The sequence below is a fragment of the Chiloscyllium plagiosum genome, chromosome 5, assembly GCF_004010195.1.
Source record: "Chiloscyllium plagiosum isolate BGI_BamShark_2017 chromosome 5, ASM401019v2, whole genome shotgun sequence".
Taxonomy (NCBI): Eukaryota; Metazoa; Chordata; class Chondrichthyes; order Orectolobiformes; family Hemiscylliidae; genus Chiloscyllium; species Chiloscyllium plagiosum.
In genome coordinates, this window is record NC_057714.1 from 19,782,325 (window position 1) to 19,807,330 (window position 25,006).

Sequence of the window (25,006 nt, forward strand, 5' to 3'; positions counted from 1 at the left end):
GTGAACGTGAGATAAGGCTAAGAATATCTGCAGTGACGTGGAGGAGTCGGTGTTGGACTGGGGTGGACAAAATTACCCCAGTCCAAGACAGCTACCTGATTAAGGAGCAGTGCTCCGAAAGCTAGTGCTTCCAAATAAACCTGTTGAACTATAACCTGGTGTTGTGTGATTTTTAACTGAGAATATCAGCGACTCTTCTGACTCTTCAGTTTCAAAATTTCCAATTCGCAGGCAACAGCCACCACCTGTTCAAGATGGCCATGCAGTCCCTTTATACATTCATCCTGGATCAGGATGGTTTCTGGGCCCTCACTACTACTTGGAAAGAAGGCCTGAAGCATTTCCAACTCCATTAATGGTTGGCACTGTAACATTGGTTGATTTGTCCTAACCAAAACCATGACTCGTTTTGCAGTCCCCCTGGATTCTGTAATACCAGCAAGCTTTCACTTTCTTTGTCAGATTTCCTCTTTCAAGTAAGTGATCTACATGGCGTGATGGAATTCTGTCACAAATCTTCACTAGATATCTGAATGTACCTAGTATCTTTACAACAATTCCAATCCCATGTTTCTCATTTTCACCTCAGCAGCTTTTCACTGTGATCTTCTGACCAGCATTGTCCTCTCCACATTTCAAGAATCGGGTATCACATTACCCGCATTTTGTTTTGTATTTGTCTTCGGACTTAAATAGATTAGACCTTGTCCTAGGAATACAGTTAAACTAATACATAAAGTGGGCAACCTGTTATAAATTGATGAATCATTCTGTAATAGAACAGCAAATTGTTGAGCCTTGATCAAAGAAAATCACATAAATTATTCCTTAGCTTGTTACCTCGCAAATACCTCTGCCAAGACCTTTTAACAACTTGTAAACTTGTTTCTGCAGCACAGTATAATGCTGGGGGATATGGTAGTATTAGATTATAGTTTATTCCATTCTTGCTCAAAAATATTTCAAACTCTTCAGATGTAATCTGTGGGCCATTACCTGACTCCAAGATCTCTGGTAACCCATAAATTGCAAACAAACTTCTTGAAACCAAAGTGGTATCAGGCACAGACTCAATAAATATCCATTTTTAAAATGGATTTCAAGCAAAACAGGTCACACATCCAGTTCCATTTCAAAGAATTGATGTACATTTGATCCCACCGTCTTCCCATTATGTTTAATCATTAAATGAAAGGAACCTTGGTTGAATCATTCTGAGACACAATTTATAATTTTTTGCCAACTCATTGATGGCTCTTATCCATCTTTGAATATGAAAAATAGGTTTTTGCTGTTACTCTCATACAGGCAAGCTCTGTGCAGATATTTTAATCAATCTTTAGATATGTTCTGACAGATTTCTGGGACAGGTAGGACTTGAAACTAGACCTTTTGACCCTGAGGTAGGGAAGCTACAACTGCACCACAAGGACCCTGACTTTACTTGTGTGTATTGAAATGCCTTAAGTAATCTCGAAACGCTCAGTTCATTTCTATGTGTGAAATACTCCTGCAGTTTCTTGTCATCATATTCTTTAGGTTAATCATTTATAGCATACTTGAGGACTTCACTGAGCATCAAATCATTGCAAGTTTCCTCACTAATTTCCCTGGCCGACTATGCCGTGTAATTTGTATTTGTAAAATGTCTCACAGGAAATTCTGGTTAAAAAACTTCACAGCCATGAAGTAACAGTAGTGCTTTTTTAATTTTGATGCCATACACTCGGAGTGGATCTTACAATATTCAGCTTTCTCTGTCTTTTGCCAATGTGAAAGTTATCTAAGAAGCAGTGCACTCCTTTCATCTCACTCACCATCTTTGCATATTTGAATCTTATGCCATTCCTTGCTCAAAACGTCGATTCTCCTGCTCCTTTGATGCTGCCTGACCTGCTGCGCTTTTCCAACAACACATTTTTAAATACTGCTGAGCGACCAGGCCGGGACTTGGCATGAGCCACCAAGAGGTCAGGCTGACAGCCGCCAAGAAACCAGGCCAGGACCCACTGTGAGCCATTAGGAGACCAGGCTAAAACTCATCGAGAGACCAAAGTGTGGAGAAAAGAAAAAAAAGAGAAGGAAACAGGAGGAGCAGAGGAGCTCTGGTTGGAACATCCTACTCCACCACCACCTTGACTGGAAGTTGGTAACAAGCCCAGATTTCATTCCTGGCTCAGTTGCCCAAAAGCAGGAAAAGTGCTGGATATGCAAACCTGACCTTTTAAAAATAGTTCCCGCAGTCCACATTTACAATGGGAGGCAGGGTGGAGAGTGATACCCAATGGGTTGATTCAGAAGGAGGTGAGAACAGAGGAGACTGCCAGTTCCTAACGTGGGCTGGACAGAAAGCCAGAACTGTGTCTAAAAAATATAAAATACATAACATAAAATACAGAATGAAATATAAACTATTCTTCCAACCTCTCCCCTCACTAACTCCACCCCCTTAACTCCCCACGCTCCCCATATTGCATTCATGCCAGCCTGCTCCCCATGGGTCCTCATATGCCAATGACTACTCTTTACCTCACACGCCAATTTACATAATCTCCACAAAGACTATGCAGACAGGAGGAAAACAAGTTCTACCACTTAAAGTTCTATACTGCAAATACATTTTATTAAGAAAAGCACCCTTATTCATAAAAATACACTTTGATAGCCCTTAGCAGGTTTGGTTGTTCTTGATAGTATTTGAATAGTTTGACACTTCTGAAATGTTTCGACAGGTTCACAGGGATTTATGCAATATCAGGGATGGTTCTCTACTGTTCGTGGTCTTAAATGGTATCTGACTCCACGCGCACATACACACACCCCTTTGAGTGATCCAGCTGTAATATCTATAATGGAACATTAAAGGAAAGCTTTTAATATCCTTCAAATGCCAACTAGTTCAAACAGTATGCATTATTTATTGTGTCTTATACCTAGACATAATATTTTATCTAAAAATACAACTAATGGCTGCGAATAATTCTTAGATTCGCTGCAGTGTGGAAACAGGCCCTTCAGCCCAACAAGTCCACACCGACCCTCTGAAGAGCAACGCACTCAGACCCATTCCTCTATATTTACCCCTGCACCTAACACATACGGGCAACTTAGCATGCCCAATTCACCTAACCTGCACATCTTTGGACTGTGGGAGGAAACCGGAGCACCTGAAGGAAACCCACGCAGACACGGGCAGAATGTGCAAACTCCACACAGACAGCTGCCCGAGGCGGGAATTGAATCCCGGTCCCTGGTGCTGTGAGGCAGCAGTGCTAACCACTGGCGGACCCCTGCTCCTGTTGTCCCACTAATTCTGGTGATGTGAGCACCATAAACTGAATGCAACTGACCAGTGACATGATCAGAGCCCGAGTGACTGGGGAATTTTTTTTTTTACTTAGGCAGGGAATGTGGGTTTCGCTGGAGCTTGCATTTGTTGCGAATCCCTAATCACTTTTTAGAAGATGGTAGTAAGCTGCCCTCTTGAACTGCTCAATCCATTTGGTATAGGTATATCCGCAGTATGTTAGGGAAGAGGTTTTGACCCAGCAGCTATGAAGGGACGGAAATATTTTCCGAGTCAGGATGATAACTGGCTTGGAAAAGAATCTTTACATGGTGGTGGTGTTCCCGTGGATCTGTTGCTATCACTATCAGCCTCTCGTTTAGATAGTGTAAGAGCCATGCTGGCTGGCTGAAACATGTTTTGTATGTGGCATTTTGACACAATTTTCCCTCTGTCATCTTCAGAAAGTCAGGATTTTGCTTCTTATCATTCCTGCATCTCAAGAGATTTGCTTTTCTGCTTCTTTCTCACAACATGCAAGCTGGCCCATTTTTTCTTTTCAATGTTAGTGCTGATAGGAGTTTGAGATTGGTGAATCACTAACATCCTGTTGTCTATAAGATCTATCAATAATCTCTCATCATAATATAGAAGGTGTTGTGCCTTTTCCACAATTATTAACAACACCATTCCCAGTAACTAATTGCAATGATTCAATTTCACTAATGAAATATCATTTGCTCCATTATTCAAAATCTTTGAATTTGTTTTCAATGCAAATTATGTTACAGTTTCAAACATTCATTAGTAGAATCAGGATAATTTGATAACATAATTTATAGAGAAAATAAAACATATTTGCTAAAGACTTTATCTTCTGTACATCTTGCTTGGTAAATATATCTGTGAACTTACACAACAGAAATTGGATATAGCCTTGTTGCAATCTTGGTTTAGCTAAATTAAATTTAGAAAGTTCAGAACCACATTGTGTCAATCCTGTGGAATCCAAATGCTGACAGATCACTACCCTTTCCTTTGTTGAATTCTTTTTACCCTGCTTGATGCCAAATTACAACCAGGAAGCCAAACACCAACTGTTGTATTTATTGCTTTCGTATTGCATTATTACTATCACAGATTTCTGATTGCATTTTAATGTATTTGAATAAAAGGCAGCATTTTACATCCAGCTGTGAGGGCTGTTAAGGTGACAGAAGTTTCATGCTTTCCTCTGTAAGCTACTAATATTACAGTTAGAAGCCTAAGATACATTTATGCAAAACTTCTTCAGATGGATATCATGTGAGCAAACCATTTTTGAAAAGTTTTGGACAAATCTTGCCTCTTTTTTTCTTAACAGCTCTGTTATCCCATTTGTGTTCGGTGATTTACACTAAATCTACCTCAGCTCTTTGAGTGAAAAACGTTTCCCTCATCTGAGTGCTAAATGAATCCCATTCATCGTAAGACTGTGTTCTCATGTGCTAGATTCCTTAGCCAGTGAAATATACCTCGGTGTTGAATTTATTACACTCCTTCTGAATCTTCTCAGTTTTAATGAGAGCATCTCTCATCCTTCTAAACTCTAAAGAATATAGATCCAGTTTATTCAGATTCTAATTATAGAACAGAAAGCAAAAATGCTGAAGGGTCAGGCAGCTAATGTTTTGGGTCTAGATGATTCTTCAGCTCTGATGAAGAGTTATCTAGATTCAAAAAGTTAGCTTGCTTTCACTCTATGGGCGCCACCTGACCCACTGTGATCTCCAGCATTTTTATTTTCAGTTCAGATATCAGCATCTGTGTTAATTTGCTCCTCTTCTTTGAGGACAACCCTTTTGTCCAAAGGACTAATCTAGTGAAACTTTGCAGTCGTGCATCCAGTGCAAGTTTATTTTTCCTTAAATATAGAGACCAAAAATTCAGACAGTATTCCATAAAGCCCTGGATATTTGGAGCATGACATCTTTATTCCTTGCACCTTGCAATCGTAATCACAGCCCCTTCCCCTTCCTAACTGCCTGCTATATCTGCATATGACTTTTGATTTCCTTGTCTGTGCACACTGAAGTCTCTGAATATTAATGTTTACAAGTTTTTATACTGTATGAGAAGAAAGGACTAATGAATGCAAGATGAAAAACTTTAACAAAATGTCTTTTTTTCAGAGAAAGTCTAATATTCTTTCCTTTTCTTCCCAGCAAACTGAATAACTTCACTCAGACCCTCTTGTTGCCCACTCATTTAACCTCTCCTATGTCTCCTTGAGGCCCAGTAGTCACGCCCTTTTTTTCCCATATATACATTGCATATCTTTCCCCTAATCTCCCTTTTAATTTTCTTCTTGGTCCATTGATTTTTTTTTCTAAAAGCTTTACTTGTTTGTGCTGCACTTAATTATATGCTTATACTGCATGTCTGTCTTAATGTTTTTGAATGATGTCTGTTTATTTTTAACAGATGTTTTCTTGAGTATTGCTTCCCAGTCTACATTACTAAACCTTGCTGTCATATCCCCTAAGTTTGCATACCAAAAATTCTTCACTGGGGTCTGCTTACATCAATCAGATTAAAGCTTTTTGGTTCCTCAGTTGCACAGATGATATCTGGGTCTTTTACCTGATCCAAGTTGGCATGATATTCAAGCAGCAGTAGCTCATCACACAATTTGTAAGTATGTCACTGCATCAGCATATTAATTATGGGAGGACTTCATTACTCAGCGCACTGATACATTTCAGTATGTAGATATGATCACACAAGGGACTGGCCCAATTGCCTGTATTGTACAGGCAACTACCCTGCAAGGGTGGAATATTTATGAAAGGTATAATCATCATAGAATGAACAGGAAATAAATCATACTGAAACAAAATTTTAAAACGCTATAAACTTCAGAATGAGCAATGAATTTGATGTTTGCTTTATCTTTAATTCTTTTCACATTTGATAACTACAACTACAGTTTCTAAATTACTTATTTTCAGTTTCAATTTTCTGTACAGCAAGGTGGCAATGTTAGCACTGCTGCCTCTCTGCATCAGGGAACCGGGTTCAATTTCAGCCTTGAGTTACTGTCTGTGTGGAATTTGCACATTCTCTCCATGTCTGTGTTGTTTTTCCGCTGAGTGCTCTGGTTTCCTCCCAGTCCTGTGATGTGCAGGTTTGACCACGGTTAAATGCAGGTTACGGGGAGAGTGCAGGGAGGTAGGTCTGGGTGAGTTATTCTTCAGAGGGTTGTTGCAGACTCAATGAGCCAAATGCTCTTTGCACTGTAAGGATTCTATGATTCTACAATTAATACCAAACAACATCATCATAATTCCAGTAGTTTTAAGGATCTTCAACATTGATGCTTTTATTAATGTTGTAACTGACATTGGTCTATTTATCCCTTTACCTTTAGCTTCCTTTACTTATTCTTTGACAGTTACTTATGTCTGGCGCTTTTCAGTTAATCACCTGAGTAATTCAATACGATTTTTTAAAAAACAAATTTATTTAGGGTCAGCTTCAAAAGGTAGTTCCTTACCAGCCAATCAGCTCACTGCTTTCTTTATTTAAACTGGAGACGTCACTCCAGTTTTCTTTTCTAGTTTAGCTGAGAGCTGAATGATCTTGTCCCAGGATTGCTGACTTCACTCCCTAGTACCGCAATCCTGAATTTAAGTGAGAGTACTGACCATTCTGAGTACCTTTCTGAATAGCACTGATTTGTTGCCAGTGAGTATGTGTTCTTAAACAAAAACAGAAATTGCTGGTTAGTTTCAGATCGCCAGCATCTACAATGCTTTGTTTTATAACAGTATGTGTTCTTGCACTATTGCCAACTGAGACCTTAAATGGGTTTGTTGCCATCCAGTGAGCATTCAAATCTTCACAGGATGCCAGTGGTCCTCGAAGAAACATACTTCTTTCAGGGAGTACTCTTCCAGGAATCCTCAGACTCTGGAAAAGTCCTGGAGAATTGGAAAACCGCCAGCATAATACCTTTATTTAAAATGGGAATGATATAAAAAACAAGTTAGCTTAAAGTCTGTTATTGGGGAAATGTTAGCGTTTATTGTAAAGCATGTAACAGCAGAGCATTTAGAAATATATAACATGATTAAACATAGTCAGCATTGCTTCATGAAAAAGAAATTTACTAGAATTCTTTGAGATGGTATCAAGCATGATAGATAAAGGAGAATCAATGGATGCAATTTATTTAGATTTTCAGAGGATCTTTGATAAAGGTACCATGGGTTAAAACTACTTGCTATGATGAGAGTGCATGGTGATGGTGGTAATATATTACCATGGATAGAGGTTTGGCTAAACAATAGAAGACAGAGTTGGAATAAGGGGGGCAATTACAGGATGTCAGCCTGTAACTATCGATCAGTGCTGGATTATTTGCAATATACATTAATTACTTTGATGAGAGAAATGAATAGGTGTGTTTGCAGATAGCATAAAAGCAGGTGGGAAGGCAAGGGGTGAGGATGACACACAGATTCTGTAGAGGCATATAGCCAATATAAGTGAGTGGGCAAGAACCTGCAGATGGAATATAATGTGGGAAACCATGAGGTTATGAACACTGACAGGAAGAATAGAAGAGCTGAATATTATCTAAATCGGGAAAGACTGCAGAAAACTGCAGCATAGTGATTTGAGGATTTTATTGCATAAATCACAAAAAGCTAGTATCCAAGTTCAGCAGGTAATGAGGGAGGTAAATGGAGTGTTGGCCTTTAGGAAATGGAGTATAAAAATAGATAGGTCTTGCTAAAACTGTGCAAAGCACTAGTCAGACCGCAGCTGGAATATTGTGAAAAGGTTTAATCCCCTTTTCTAAGGAAAGATATATTGGCATTAGAGGCAGTTTAGGGACTTTCACTAGGTTGAATCTGGGTAGAGAGGAATTTCCTTTTATTCGAGGATGTTGAGTAGGTTACGTTTATACTCACTGGCATTTAGAAGAATGAGAGGCAACCTTATTGAAACATATACGATATGTAGAGGACTTGTCAGAATAGATGCAGATATACAATATACAATACAATTGTACAATACAGTTCAATACAACACAGGAACAGGCCCTTCATCCCACCTGCCCATTCCTAATCCTTATTGAGACCCGCTACTTATTGCCCATGAGCGGTTCTGTCACTCTGTTCATCTCTCATTCGTGTGTCTATCAAGATATGTCTGAAATGTTGCTAAGGTGCCTGCTTCCACCACCTTCATTGACAGTGTGTTCCAGGCACCCACCTCCCTCTGTGAAAAAAGTTTCTTGTGCTTCTCTCCTAAACTTTACCTCTCTCACCTTGAACCTGTGCCCTGCTACAGTTGACCTCTCCACCCTGGGATAAAGTCTCTAACTGTCCACACTATCTCCGCCTCTCATACTTCTGTAGACCTCTATTAGGTCACCCCTCAGCCTCCATCTTTCCAATGAAAATAATCTGAATCTATCCAACCTCTCCTCGTAACTAAAACCCTCTATACCAGGCAACATCTTGGCAAACCATCTCTGCACCCTCTTCAAAGCATCCACGGCTTTCTGGTAATGTGGCAACCAGAACTGCATGTAATACTCCAAATGTGGCCAAACTAAAGTTTTGTACGGCTGTAACATAACTTGCCAATTTTTATATTTGATACTCTGTTTGATGAAGGCAAGCGTGCTGTGTGCCTTCTTGACCACCTTATCCACCTGTATTGTCACTTTTAGGGAACTATGGACCCGTACGCCCAGATCCCTCTATATGTCAATGCTCATAAAGGTTCTGCCATTTATTGTATAATTCACACCTGAATCTGATTTTCCAACATGCATCACCTCGCATTTGTCTGGATTAAACCCCATTGGCCATTTCTCTTGCCCAAATCAGCAATCTATCTATGTTCTGCTCTATCCTTTGATAATCCTCCTCACTGTCTGTAACTCTGCCAATTTTGTGTCATCTACAAACTTACTAGCCAGACCATATGCATTTTCTTCCAAATCATTTATATATATTACATGCTACAAAACTCCCAGCATTGATCTCTGCAGAACGCAACGAGTTACTGGTCTCCATTCCAAAAAGCACCTTTCCACTATTACTCTTTGACCTCTATGACCAAGCCAGTTTTGTAATCATCCAACCAGCTCATGCTGGATCCCATGAGACTGTACCTACGATATCAGCCTGCCATGAGGTACTTTATCAAATGTCTTACTAAGGTTCATGTGGACAACATCCACTCACCAGCTCAAAAAGCTCATTCAAATTGGTGAGACGTAACCTTCCTGCACAAACCTGCAATTACTAACAAGTCCTTTCATTTCCAAATGCGAATAAATTCTGTCTCTCATTATCTTCTTCATGAGCTTTCCCACCACTGTCAGCAGGCTCACCAGCCTGTAATTACCTAGATTATCTCTGTTTCTACTTCTTAAACAAAGGAACAACATTGGGCATTCTCCAGTCCTTTGGGATCTAGCCTGAAGCCAAACAGTGTGTAAATGTATCTGTTAAGACCCCAGCTGTTTCCTCTCTTGCCTCCCACTGCATCCTGGGATAGATCCTATTTGGCCCAAGGGACTTGTCTCCTGAATGTATTTCAAGACACCCAACACTTCCTCCTTCATTATGTAGACCTGCCTGAGAGTATTCACATATCTTTCCCTAACCTCAACATTCCTCTCTTTCCTGAATGCGAATGTAAAGAACTCATTAAGGATCTCACCCATTTCTTCTGGCTCCACACATAACCTCTCTCCTTTGTCCTTGAGTCAGCCTAATCTTTCCTTAGCTATCCTTTTGCTCCTAATATATATTTAACATACCTTTAGATACACCTTAACCCTGCTGGCCAAGGACATTTAGCTCTCCTAACTCCCCATTTGAGCTCCTTCCTACTTTCTCTATATTCTTTAAGGTCTTCATTTGTTTTTGTTGCCTAGACTTTAGCTTTGCTTCCTTTTTTTTGACTAAGCTGATAATCTCTCCTGTGATCCACGGTTCCCAAATCCTGCAATTCCTGTCCTTCATCTTCACAGAATCATGCCTGTCCTGTACTCTAATCAATTAGTCTTTAAAAGATTTCTGTGTGTCAGATTTAGACCCTCAAACAGCCGCACACAATCCACATTCTCCAATTCCTGCTTAATTTAGTTGCAGTCAGCCTTAATTCCAGTTTAACACCTTCATTTGAGGTCCACTCTTGTCCTCAGAAAACATATGGAATCGTGGTCACTATTCCCAAAATGCTTCCCCCAGTGAAACTTTGATCAGCTGGCCAGACTCATTTCCCAATACCAGATCCAGTATGTCCCCCTCCATCCACATACTGTTTCAAAAAACTCTCCTGGACACACTGAGCAAATTGCTCCCCATCCAAAACCCTAGCCGTAAGGGAAAATTAAAATCACTCATCACAACAACCCTAATATTTTCACATCTTTCCAGAATCTGACTACATATCTCTGCCTCTATCTCCTGCGAGCAGTTGAGAGGTGTGTAGTACAATCCCAGCATTATGATTGCACCCTCCTATTCCTGAGCTCTACCCATAATGCCTCGTTCCAAGATCCCTCCAGGATATCCTCCCTCAACACAACTGCGATATACTCCTGAACCAACTCCCCCATCTCTTTTGCTTCCTCCACTGTCTCATCTAAAACATTGATATCCAGGAACATTAAGCTGCCAGTTCTGTCCCTGTTTCAACCATGTCTTTGTTCTAAGGTTCTAAGTTCATCCATTTTACCTGTTCTACTAGTTGCATTGAAGCAAATACAATCAAGCCTCCAATTCCGCTGAGTTCAGCAAACTCTCCATGACTACCCTTCCTCTTTGATATATTTGCCTTAGACTCAAACTCTTCCCTGGTCTCTGCACTTACTGACCTGCTGTTCCAGTTCCCACTCCCCACCGCACTAGGTTAAACCCTTCACTTGGTTATTTCCACTTGTGGGAGAGCATAGGTCCAGAAGGCTTGATCTCTGAGTAAGGAGTAGTCCATTTAAGACAGATATGGGAGGATAGCTTTGGCAAATAGTTTAAGGAGAGTCCAAAGGGTTTCTACAAATGTATGAAAGACAAAAGAGTAACTAGGATGAGAATAGGGCCCCTTAAAGATTTCTGAAGAAGGGCTTTTGCCTGAAACATGGATTTTCCTGCTCCTCGGATGCCGCCTGACCTGTTGTGCTTTTCCAGCACCACTCTAATCTTGACTCTAATCTCCAGCATCTGCAGTACTCACTTTTACACCTTAAAGATGTGTGGAACCGCAGGTGAAAGGTGCGATACTAAACGAGTATCTTGTCATTGTTTACTCTGTAGAAGAATATGGAACCTAGAGAACTCGGGGAAATAAACAGTTATATCTTGAAAAGAGTCCGTATCACAGAGGTGGTGGTGCTGGAAGTCTTAAAACAAATAAAAGTAGATAAATTCCTGGAACTGGATCAGATATCCCCAAGAACTTTGTGGGAAGCAAAGAAAATGATTGCTGGGCCTATTGCTGAGATATTTGTATCATCAATAGCCACGGGTAAGGTGCCAGAAGGTTGAAGTTGGCTAACGTGGTGTAATTATTTAAGAAAGGTGGTAAGGAAAAGTCAGAGAACTATAGACTGGTGAACCTGATATCAGTGTTGGGCAACTTGCTGGAGAGGATTCTGAGGGACAGGATTTACATGTACTTGGAAAGGCAAGGACTAATTATGAATGTCAACACGGCTTTATGTGTGGGAAATTGTGTCTCACTAACTTGATTTGACTATTTTGAAGAAGTAATGAGGAGAATTGATGAAGGCAGATTGGTGGACATTGTCTATATGGATTTTAGTAAGGCATTCAACAAGGTTCCCCATGGTAGACTAGTTAACAAGGTCAGATCACATGGAATATAGAGGGAACTTTAGATAGAAAATTTGGCTCAAAGGATAGGAAACTAAGGGTGATGGTGGAGGTTTGCTTTTTAGACTGAAAGCCTATGACCAGTGGTGTGCTGCAAGGATTGGCACTGGGTCCATGGCCTTTTATCTTTTATATAAATGATTTGGATGTGAACATAGGAGGTACGGTTAGTAAGTTTGCAGATGACACCAAAATTGGAGGTGTAGTATACAGCCAAGAAGGTTATCTCAGATTACAATGGGACCTTGACCAGATGGGCCAATGGGCTCAGAAGTGGCAGATGGAGTTTAATTTAGATAAATATGAGGAGCTATATCTTGGGCAGGCAAATGAGGGCAGGGCTTGTACACTTAATGGTAAAGTCCTGTGGAGTGGTGCTAAACAAAGAGACCTTGGAGTGCAGGTTTGTAGTTCATTGAAAGTGAAATCGTAGGTAGACGGGATAGTGAAAAGCCTTTGGTATGTTTGCCTTTATTGCTCAGTGCATTGAGTATATGAAATGGGAGGTCAGGTTGAGGCTGTATAGGACGTTGGTTTGGCCACTTTTGGAATTGGTACAATTCTAGTCTCCCTGCTATAGGAAAGATGTTATTAAACTTGAAAGGGTTCAGAAATGATTTACAAGGATGTTGCCAGGGTTGGAGGGTTTGAGCTACAGAAAGAGGCTGAATAGGCTGGAGCTGTTTTCTCTGGAGTGTTGGAGGCTAAGGGGTGACCTTGTAGAAGTTTACAAACTCATGGGCGGCCTTATCCATCCAACTGCCAATCTGTCAGGCTCCATATCCTGGAGGTGAAATATCTGTTCTGCCAGATGTGGTTGGCACTCTGTCATTATGTTGCTATCTAGTTCTGAAGAAGAATTGTTGCATTTGAAATGTAACTGTATCTCTGCCCACAGATGCTGAAGTTCCCCAGTATTTTCTGTTTTTTTTAAACCTCTGAAGCACCACTTCATTGGTGATGATGTCTCTCCATGTGATGCCCAGAATTTTACATGGCCAGCGCTGATGAAATATATCAAACTTGTGGGAGACCTTAGCTGCTCTTGTCCATGACTTGCTTGCAAAGCTTGCAGTTGGTAATATTGTTCAGTCGCAGAGTCATGGCAGTGTTGATGATTTTGGATACTCTTTTCTTGTGGAGCCATTGGTAGTCTGATGGTGCTCTGCCAATTTTCATGTGGACACGTTGAGACTAACAATGCCCTGGCTGGTGTATCCATCAGTGTCTAGAACACCAAAATCATGGCAACTATGCAGCAATAACAACAACAACAACAACACTGCGCACCACTCCCTCCAATAACTATCAGGCAACAGAGCATTGTGGTTATCAACTACTTCACCTGACTAGGAAGGAGATTAATGAAGCGATCAACTGCAGTACAAGTTTTTCTTCTGAACCAGACAGCAACATAATGACAAAGTGACAATTGAGACTGGCAGCACAGATATTTCACCTCCAGGGTATGCAGCCTGACAGAATAGATAAAACAGATGGTGGAAGAAGATGGAATTGACTTTGCTTCTGTTATTCAATGTCTGCTTGCCAACCAATTGACATTTTCCTCTCGTACAATATCAATTTTTTTTCTCTTTAAATGAGCGTTTCTTGTGAAATGTCCTGGGGAGTGCAAGGTGAAAATCTTCGGCAAAATTACATCCATTTTTCAGCAAAAGCAAGCTTGTTGATCTTCGAAATACTTAGCAATTCAAATAAGAGTTTTGTGGAGAGAAGCAGTTTTCCAGATTCAATGCCTTTCATCAAAACCTCCACTCTGTAAATATGACATGAGAATATCAGCCAATGTTGTGTACTGAAGCCCTGGAATTGGGCTTGAATGCATGATCTTATGATTTAGAGATACTGAGCCAAGGCTAACATCTTCTCATTTTACATTAGTGTATATTGAGTTGGGATTCTGCGGGACTAATGTCATAAGCTGTTGATTGCACTTATCCAAACAAATCCAGTTCCTTTATTCTAACTAAAGACCTTGTGTGCCTTAGCTTGATGCTGAGATAAGAGAGAGCTAGATTTAGTTGTTTGAACAAAAGGAGGCAGTTCACGGATTCATCTCTTAGAATTTAAATGAAAGGGAGAATTAGTGATGCCAAATTTTAAACAAATTGTTTTGTTTGTATGGCACATGCAGTTGGGTGAAATGCAAGACTTTAAGCAAAATGTTATGTATTCATGGATTCATGGTTCATGCACCTTGTGCAGTCTTTTATGTGTTGGTTTTATGTGCCAACTACATTGATATAAATGAATAATTCAAAAGGTTGTGTACTTTCTAGTACCAAACAATTTAGATATTTATAGTTATATTCAACCAATTAGCATCAATTCTCTGATAAACAGAGGTTGTGTTAGATGTCTGCATATTTGCAATCAGTTTTAACAAATCTAGCATCTGAAGACCAAGGAAGAGCACTCAGGTTGGATGAAGGCTATTAAACTACCTTTTAAAGACATACTTTTCACCAAAGAAAATCATTTTTGTTTTTAGATAGGTGATACAAAGGTTATTTTTGTTGACATTATTGTACTTTACGTACTTATGAATTTACTTTTCAGATCATAGAATCCCTACAATGCAGATGGAGGCCATTCAGCCTATTAAGTCTGAACTGACACTCAAAGAGCATCCCATCTTATCCTTGCAACCTTACATTAACCATGGTTAGTCCACCTAGCCTGCACATCCTGGACATTACAGGATAATTTAGCATGCCCAGCCCATCTAACCTGCACATTTTTGGACTGTGGAAAGAAATTGGAGCACCCTGCAGAAGCCCACACAGCAATAGGGAGAACATGCAAATGTGGTCAGTCACCCAAGGCTGGAAATGAACCTGGGTCCCTGGCACTGTGAGGCAGCAGTGTTAACCACTGTGCTACTTACCACCCATGCTACAAACATGACTCAAAAGATAAAGTGGCCAGTATGCTAAAAGCAAAATACTGTGGATGCTGGAAATTTGAAATAAAAAAAGGAAATGGTGAAAAAGCTCAGGACATCTGACAGCATCTGTGGAGAAAGAAACATGTAATATTTTAAGTCAAATGACTTCTCTTTGGGACCTCATGGTTCCCCAAACTACACAGCGCACTTCTACCTCATTTTAAAAAAAATCTCAAACAATACTGCCATTGGCAGACTGACCATTTTAGACCTGTTCCTGCCCCTCTGAACTTAGTTCTTCCAATCTTGATTCTATTTTTTCCCCTTGTTCAGCCTCTTGCTGCTTTTATTCATGATTCTTATACATGAAATGTTCATAAATTTAATTCCAATTTTCATTGTACTCTCTTTCCTTCACCTGGTTCATCTCCGACTCTTCCCTTCCTTAATTCCACTGTTTCCTTTCCTGGGGATAGGCTGATCAATAACAAGAACTACAGCCCAATTAATTCCCATAGTTACCTCAATTATACCTCCTTTCTTCCTCCTTCCAAGGATTCCAATCCATTTTCCCAGTTTTTATGTCTCCGTCACATCTGTTGCACGGTGACACCTCTCCTATGTCCTCCTTTATCCCCAGCCAGGATTCCTCCAGACAGGACCCTCAACCAACCCATCTCTTGCACTTCTTGCCCTCACCTTTTCCCCTCTCTTAAAATGGCCTTTGGTTTCATATTCTATTCCAGCATCTCCACATTTAAAAGACCATCTTCCGCCATCTCCAGCAGAACCCAACCATCAAAGATATCTTCCCTTCTCCTCCCCTTCACTGTCAGCTTCTGCAGGGAACAATCTCTCCATCACAACTTGGTACACTCTTCCATTATCTTAACATTCCTCACCTTCCCATGCAATCGCAGGAGATGTGACACTTGCCCATTCACCTCTTCTGTCCTCACCATCTAAGATCCCAAACACACCTTCTCGATGAAGCTGCATTTTACGTGTACATTTTTAAATGTAGTCCACTGTATACGTCTTTTAAAATGCTACCTCCTTTACATTGTCGAAACCAAACAGAAACAGAGTAACTGCTTTGTCGAACATCTCCACTTAGCCTGTAGGCATGACACCAACCTTCCAATTGCTTCCCATTCACTATAACATTTTGTTCCTGTGCTAACATTTCCATCCTTGACCTCAGTGTTCTAGAAAAGCCCAATGCAAGGTGCAGGAACAACACCTTATTTTTTGCTCAGATACCATGCAGCCTCTAAGATTCAACATTGAGTTCCCCAACTTCAAGGTATAACTTTTGTACTCCAGTTTTCTTATGTCCCTCACTCTCCCTGACCTGCTTTGCTCTCAGCAGAGAAGTCCAATTTTCTTCCTTTCATAGTTGGCATTTGCAATTAGTTTACATATTAATCTCTCATTCATCACCATTATGTTTGTGTTTTGTGTTTTGATCTTGGTATAGTCATCATCTGGTCCACTTGACGCCATACCTCCTCCTCAGTCGCCACTATTAAAATACCATAATTTCCAGCTCTTTTCACTTCTGAAAAAGAGTCATCCTACATTCAAATGTTAATTCCATTTCTCCCTCTGCAGATGCTAGCAGAACTACTGAGTTTCTTCAGCACTTGCTGTTTTTATTTAATTAGAAGCCAATGTGTAATGTTTGGGAATTTTTATGTATTGTATTTAGTTTATACTAATAGTTGCCGCAACATCATAATATAGAAGGAAACTTGCATAAATACTGCTTGATATTATATCCACAAAATACAAAAGAAATGTACTTTCAATTTCAAAGAGTCGTAAAGATCTAGGCACCAGAACAAGGCCCTTCGGCCCATTGTGTTTTTGCTGGTCAAAAACAACCACCTAACTATTCAAATCTAATTTTCCAACAATTGGCACGTAGTTTTGCATGCCTTGGCATTTGTAAGTGCACATCTAAATACTACTTAAGTGTAATGACGGTTTCTGCCTCTACTAACCTAACAGGAAATGAGTTCCAGATTCCTGTCACCCTCTGCATTAAAAGATTTTTCCTCACATCGTCTTTAAACCTTCTCCCCCCCTTACCTAAATCTACACCACTTGGTCATGATCCTTCCATCAAGAAGAAAAGTGTCTTCCTATCTACTCTGTCTATGCCCCTCATAATTTTATACAGCTCAAGCATGTTCCTTCACAATCTTTTCAGCTGGAGGAAAGCAATCCCTGTTTGTTCAATCTTTCTTCATAAGTGAAACTCTCTAGCCCAGGCAATGTTTTTGCAAATCTCTTCTGCACTCTCTGCAGTGCTATCACATCCATCCCATAATGTGGGCTGCAGAACTACACACAAAAAGAATTGGACATAAACTTCTGTATTTTTTCGTACAGTTCCATCCTAATTTCCCTTAAACTCTATGTCTCGGCTAATCAAGGCAAGTATACCTTCTTAACCACTTTATCCACCTGTCCAGATACTTTAAGGGACTGGTGTGTATGCACACAAGGTCCCTGTAATCCTTGGTAGTTCCTAGCATTCTATCATTCATCACGTCACCTTGTTTGTCCTGCCCAAGTGCATCACCTCACATTTATCCAAGCTGAATTCCATTTGCCACTGATCAGCCCATTTATATCAATCTAAGGCTATCTTCCTCGCTATTTGTCCCTTAGGTCGCTTTTAAATCTTTCTCCTCTCACCTTAAACCTATGCCTTTTAGTTTTGAACATTCACATGCCAGGGAAAAGACCTTGGCTATTCACCCGATCCATGCCCCTCTTAATTTTATAAACCTCTATATGGTCACCCCTCAGGCTCCGACGCTCCAGGGAAAACAGTCCCAAACTATTCAGCCTCTCCTTATAGCTTAAACCTTTCAATGCTGGCAACATTCTTGTAAAGTTTTTCTTAACCCTTTCAGGTTTCATATCTTTCCAGAGACCAGAATTGCACGCAATATTCCAAAAGTAGCCTAACCAATGTGCTGTACAGCCGCAACATGATCTCCCAACTCCTATACTCAATGCACTCACCAATAAATTTAAGTGTACCAAACACTTTCTTCACTATCCTGTCTACCTGGGCTCCACTTTTAAGGAATTGTGAACCTGCACTATAAGGTCTCTTTGTTTAGCAACATTCCACACAACTTTACCACTAAGTGGATAAGTCCTGCCATGATTTACCTTTCCAAAATGCAGTATTTCCCATTTATCGAAAATAAACTCCATCTGTCATTCCTCAACCGATTGGCCCATCTTATCAAGTTGCCATTGTACTCTGAGGTAACTTGCTTCTACACCTCCAATTTTGGTGTCATCAGCAAACTTACTAAGCATACCTCCTATGTTCACATCCAAATCAATTATATAAAGGATGAAAAGCAATGCACTGAGCACCAAGCCTTGTGGCACCCTGCCTCCAGCCTGAAAAGCAATCCTTCACCAACAACCTCTGTCTTCTACCATTGAGCCATTTCTATATCCAGATAGCTAGTTGACTGTGTTCCATCTGATCTAACCTTGCTAACCAGTCTACCATGAGGGACCTTGTCAAAATGTTTACTGAAGTCCATATAGATCTGCCTTCATGAATACTCTTTGTTACTTCTTCGAAAAACTCAATCAAGTTGGTGAGATGCAATTTCCCATGCACAAAGCCATGTTGACTATTTAGTCCTTGCCTTTCCAAATACATGTAAATCCTGTCCCTCAGGATTCTCTCCAACAACTTGCACATCACCGATGTCCGGCTCACCAGTCTGTAGTTCCCTGGCTTTTCCTTACCATATTCCTTAAATAGTGACACCATGTTAGGCAACCTCCAGTCATCCGGCATCTTATCTATGGCTATCGTTGATACAAAAATCTTAGCAAGGGACCCAGCAATCACTTCCTTAGCTTCCCACAAAGTTCTAGGGTACACCTGAACTGGTCCTTCTCCTTAATGGGACATTTTTTCAAAATGTCGCTGTTTATTTCCACAAGTTCTCTATTTTCCATTTCCTTCTCTGGAGTAAACACTGATGGAAAATACCCATTTAGTATCTTCCCCAATCTCCTGCATTTCGGCACATAGGTGGCCTTGCTGCATTTAAGGGGCCCTATTCTCTCCCTAATTACCCTTTTGTTCTTAAAGTATTTGTCGAGTCCTTTTGAATTCACCTTAACCCTATTTGCCAAAGCAATCTCATATCCCCTTTTTGCCCTCCTGATTTCACTCTTAAGTACACTTCTAGTGCTTTTCCACTTCTCGGGATTCACTCGATCCCTGTGGTCTGCCTGACATATGCTTCTTTCTTTTTCTTGAGCAAAACCTCAATTTCTCTCAACATCCAGCATTCCCTACACCTACCAGCCTTGCCATGTACTGCCTGTGTTACATGCCTCATTATCTCCCGATTTACTGTTTGCTTATTTTATTGCTACTGTTAAGGGGCCTATAGATTACTCCTACTTTATTGCCTCCACCTGTCTGGAGTCTACATTTTTCAAAACAAAATCATTTCTCGCTATCAAGCTTTATTCCATTTGTACCAACAACACAGTAGCCCCCCCCCCCCCCAAACTGTACACAAGGAGGATATGTCCCAAGACCTACCTTGGAAGCCCAAAACCGTGGATAAGAGTGAACCCATTCATTTCAATGGGACATTTACCTTCTCAGCAGCTCCCTGGTTCCGGAAAGTTCCCTATAAAATGTTCGGGCCGCAGTAAACCGCGAGAAATTGGAACTGCAGAAAACTATTCTGTGGATACGGGAATTTCCCTTTGTTATTCCACCATCCTTTCCTTCCTTTCTGTCCACTGAAATTTCACAAGCTCCTAAATAATTAGTTGTCAGCTTTGATCTTGTAATCATGCTTCCATGATGGTCATCAGGTCTGATCTATTAACCTTTATTTGTGCCATTAAGTAAATTTATTTTGTTTCAAATGCAATATACATTCAAGAACCTTCATGGCTGTTTAAAGGATATGGGCAGCAAAGCTTTTGATTAGCTTTCATTTATGGAGAGTAAATGATGCAAGCCTGGCAAGGAGGGCAGTGCAACAGTGGCGTTTATAAATAACAAACACATGAATGGACGTTTGATCAGCAGGGAGGAGTGTGGATGGGCTAAGTCACAAAGTTGAAAGGGACTGTATTTTTTGCAGGATTTAAAGAACAGGTTGAGGCTGAAAAGGACACTAAAGTTGTGAATGATTTGTTTCACCCTGGTACAGTGGTTAGGTGGAGATTGAAATCAGTGGTAAAAGTACCAGATGTTTGGTAAACATTGATGACTTTGGTGTCTTTAATGTGCAACACACAGCCTCGTCTCTGCATTATGAGGCAGGCTGGGACTGATGGTAGCTTTATCATCACAGTCATAGAGATGTACAGCACAGAAACAGACCCTTCGGTTCAACCCGTCCATGCCAACCAGATATCCCAACCCAATCTAATCCCACCTGCCAGCACCTGGCCCATATCCCTCCAAACCCTTCCTATTCATATACCCATTCAGATGCATTTTAAATGTTGAAATTGTACTAGCCCCCCACCACTTTCTCTGGCAGCTCATTCCATACACATACCACCCTCTGTGTGAAACAATTGCCCCGTAGGTTTCTTTTATAGCTTTCCCCTCTCACCCTAAACCTATGCCCTCTAGTTCTGAACTTCCCCACCCCAGAGAAAAAACTTTGTCTACTTATCCTATCCATTGCCCCTCATGATTTTATAACCTTTATAAGCCTCAGCCTCCAATCCTCCAGGGAAAACAGCCCTAGCCTATTCAGCCTCTCCCTACAACTCAAATCTCCAACCCTGGCACCATCCTTGTAAATCTTTTCTGAACTCTTTCAAGTTTCACGACATCTTTCTGATAGGAAGGAGACCAGAATTGCACGCAATATTCCAACAGTGACCTGTACAGCCACAACATGACCTCCAAATGACTGTACTCAATTCCCTGATCGATAATGGAAAGCATACCAAATGCCTTCTTCACTATCCTATCTACCTGTGGCTCTACTTTCAAGGAGCTATGAACCTGCATTCCAAGGTCTCTCTCTCTCAGTATAAAGTGAATACTGACGGAATGTTCCAAAACTTCAAACTTTATTGAAGGTGGGAGCCATCTGATATTTGGATATCATATCTGTTATACACCACACGATTTTCCTTCTCAGAGTTATACTGCATTGAAGCAGATCCTTCTGCACTGACCAGATATACAACACTGATCTAGTAGGAGAAAGTGAGGACTGCAGATGCTGGAGACCAGAGTTGAAACGTCGATTCTCCTGCTCCTCGGATGCTGCCTGGCCTGCTGCGCTTTTCCAGCACCACACTTTTCAACACTGATCTAGTCCCATTTGGCCCAGATTTGAACAGAGTATTCTCAAAGTGGCCTCATCAATGTCCTGTGCAGCTGCAACATGACATCCCAATTCCAATATTCATCACTCATAAACATTTTTAAATACATTATCTGTTCATTTACACATTGTTGTTTGTGAGAGCTTATGCAAAAAATGGCTGTCATGTTTCTTACGTTACAATGATACCCATGCTTAAAAAGTACATCACTGATTGCAAATCATTAAGAATATCCTTGGTTGTAAAAAGTACTTTTTAAATGCAGTTCTTAGGGGCCTTTTGAATGCAAAGAAAGTTAGGTTGCAGCTGGGATAGTAGTTTACAGGAAAGGAGTGAGGATAAATTCTGTTGATTTTTGAGTGGGAACACAATTTGGCTGCAGCATTCCACATTTACCAGAAGTGTGTTTTGATACCAGCAAAAATTCTATCTATTGAAGCCATAGATTTCCTACTTGGAAACAAGTTGATAATAATTTTGATTTGGTTTCATTTATTGTTGTCACGTGTATCTAAGTACAGTGAAAAGTTTTGTTTTCTGTGTAGTACAGGCAGATCATAACATACAAGGACATATAGACCGTAAGGTGAACAGAGTGAGGCATACAAACTTACAGTTTCACGGGTGGTGTACAAAAGCAGGATCAGCATGAGATTTGAAATTTGAGAGGTCCATTCAGTAGTCTAATAATAGTGGGGAAGAAGCTGTACTTGAACCTGTTGGTACACGTGTTTAGGTTTTTGTAACTTTTGCTTGGCATGGGGGGGGTTGAAAGAAATTATAATCGGCATGGAAAGGGTATTTGATGATGTTGGCTGCTTTACTGCAGCAATGACAAGGATAGATGGAGTCCGTGGATGGGAGGTTGGCTTGTGTGAGGGTCTGGGCTGTGTTCACAACTTTCAGTAGTTTCTTACAGTCCTGAGCAGAACCAGTTGCTGTACCAAGCCTTTCTTGCACTCAGTATGCTTTCCAATAATATGCACCATTTGGAGATGCTAGTTTTTAATTATTTTTAACTTGGCTCCAAACTTTACCAAACCGACAAAGGCAACAGAAGCACGTTTGAGCAACAAGTCAGATTAGGTTTTACAGTGACCTGCCTCATTAAAGCTCCCTTATTACAATTGCTGTTTCAATTCCCCAAAGGCAAGTGTCTTTGAAGAACTGCTTGACCAAATGCAGTTACTTTCAAACTTAACTTTAAATTGACAAGATTAGGAGAGGGAGTGTCTTGGATGTACTTGACAGCACAATAGAAGATGAAGACCATTCACTGTCTATGATGGCAATAACATTGGATGAGCACCTATTCAGAAAAGAGATTCATAGATTTAGTGGGAAATGTAGAGGAAAAAGAGTACAAAAATGAAGGTAAGGCACCCATTGCTGAAGCAAAATTATAAATCACACAATATCAGGTTATAGTCCAACACCTGCTTCCAATTAAACCTGTTGGACTATAACCTGGTGTTGTGTGATTTGTAACTTTGTACACCCCAGTCCAACACTGGCATCTCCAAATCATTGCTGAAGCAGCCATTTATATTGCTTCCAGAGATGCAAAAGCTCACTTGTGTGAAGTATAAGGTATTACAAATGAAATCCCACCATCTGCTCTCATCTGGGGCATAATCACCACCACCCATTCACACTCTGTCTCTCTAGGCTGTATCAGTCCTCCAATGTTTCACCTATGCATTGCACATCTGACTGTTAGGCTCAACAAATACTGACATTTATGATAAAACTAGAGCGATAATGAGGTGGTTGTTTAGATTCAGTAATGGGCGCATGTTAAAAATATGAAATTTCAAATGGCATTATTAAGAAAAAGAAAATATATATTGGTTCTGTATTGTTGCACTGCTCCTCTGATCTCCAATACTGGATAAGCAAAAATTTATTTGAATTAAATGTTAGGAAGGCTGAAATTGTTGTCTTCAGTTCCCATCACAAACTCTGCTCCCAAGTCATCGATTCCCATCTTCTCTCCCTAACATCTGTTTGACTGTTAGTAACCTTAGTATCATAACTGACCTTTAGTGAGCTTTCACCCGTTCCCTATTTCCATCTTCATTACATTACTTGACACCTCCTCTGTTTCTTATCTTTAACCATTGAAATCTTTATCCATGTCTTTTATACCTGCAGATTGTCTGTTTTAAAGTAAAAATCACACAGCACCAGGTTATAGTCCAACAGGTTTATTTGGAGGCACTAGCTTTCAGAGCGCTGCTCCTTCGTTAGGTGGTTGTGGAGTATAAGATCATAAGACACAGAATTTACAGTGTGATGTAAGTGAAATTATATATTGAAAAAGACCTGGATTGTTTGTTAAGTCTCTCATGTTTTAGAATGACCATGGTGGTTTCAGTTCTTTCATATGTAAATCCCAGAACTTTTTTTAAAGTTACATTCTCAAGCAAATCGTCAAAATAGAATCAGTCTGACCATTGGGGCACAGGGTACCTCACACCTTCAGTTCACACCTTTATCTGAGCCGACATGGCACCTATTCCTGATGAAGGGCTCTTGCCCGAAACGTCGATTTTCCTGCTCCTCGGATGCTGCCTGACCTGCTGTGCTTTTCCAGCACCACTCTGATCTAAACTCTGGTTTCCAGCATCTACAGTCCTCACTTTTACTTATTGTTAAAGTTCACTTGAGAATGTACCTTTTAAAAAAAAAAGTTCTGGGATTTACAAATGAAAGAACTGAAACCAACATGGCTATTCTAAAACATGAGAGACTTAACAAACAATCCAGGTCTTTTTCAATATATAATTTCAATTGCATCACACTGCAAACGTTTGCTATAAATTCTGTGTCTTTTGATTTCATACTCCACAACCACCTGATGAAAGAGCAGTGATCTGAAAGCTAGTGCCTCCAAATAAACCTGTTGGACTATAACTTGGTGTTGTGAAATTTTTAGCATTGTACACCCCAGTCCAACACCGGCACCTCCAAATCATGTTTTAAAGTAAGCTTGACTGGACACCTTCATTCTACCCTCCAAAGATCCCAGCCTCTTGAACATCCTTGGTGGTAATGGCTTAACCATTAGTGGCCATGCTTTCAGTTGTCATGGCCTAAGGCTCTGGAATGCCAACTCTAATCATTCATTTCTCCATCTTGCTTTTCTAATAACATAGTTGAAAAATGTGTTGCTGGAAAAACACAGCAGGCCAGGCAGCATCCGAGGAGCAGGAGAATCGATGTATCGGGCAAGAGCCCTTCTTCAGGAATGAGGAAGGTGTGCCAAGCAGGCCAAGATAAAAGGTAGGGAGGAGGGACTTGGGGGAGGTGTGTTGGGAATGCAATAGGTGGAAGGAGATTAAGGTGAGGGTGATAGGCCGGTGAGGGCGGAGAGGTCGGGAAGAAGATTGCAGGTCAAGAAGGCGGTGCTGAGTCCGAGGGTTGAGACTGAGATAAGGTGGGAGGAGGGGAAATGAGGAAGCTGGAGAAATTTGCATTCATCCCTTGTGGTTGTAGGGTCCCTAGGCGGAAAATGAGGCGCTCTTCCTCCAGGCG

The 25,006-nt window shown here is 40.6% G+C and overlaps 1 protein-coding gene across 2 annotated transcripts in view; it reads left to right on the forward strand.

Annotated features, from left to right (window-relative positions):
• Nucleotides 1-25,006, forward strand: part of fbxl7 (F-box and leucine-rich repeat protein 7) — a 337,155-nt gene that overhangs the window by 167,618 nt on the left and 144,531 nt on the right. The gene's annotated exons all lie outside the window — the stretch shown is intronic.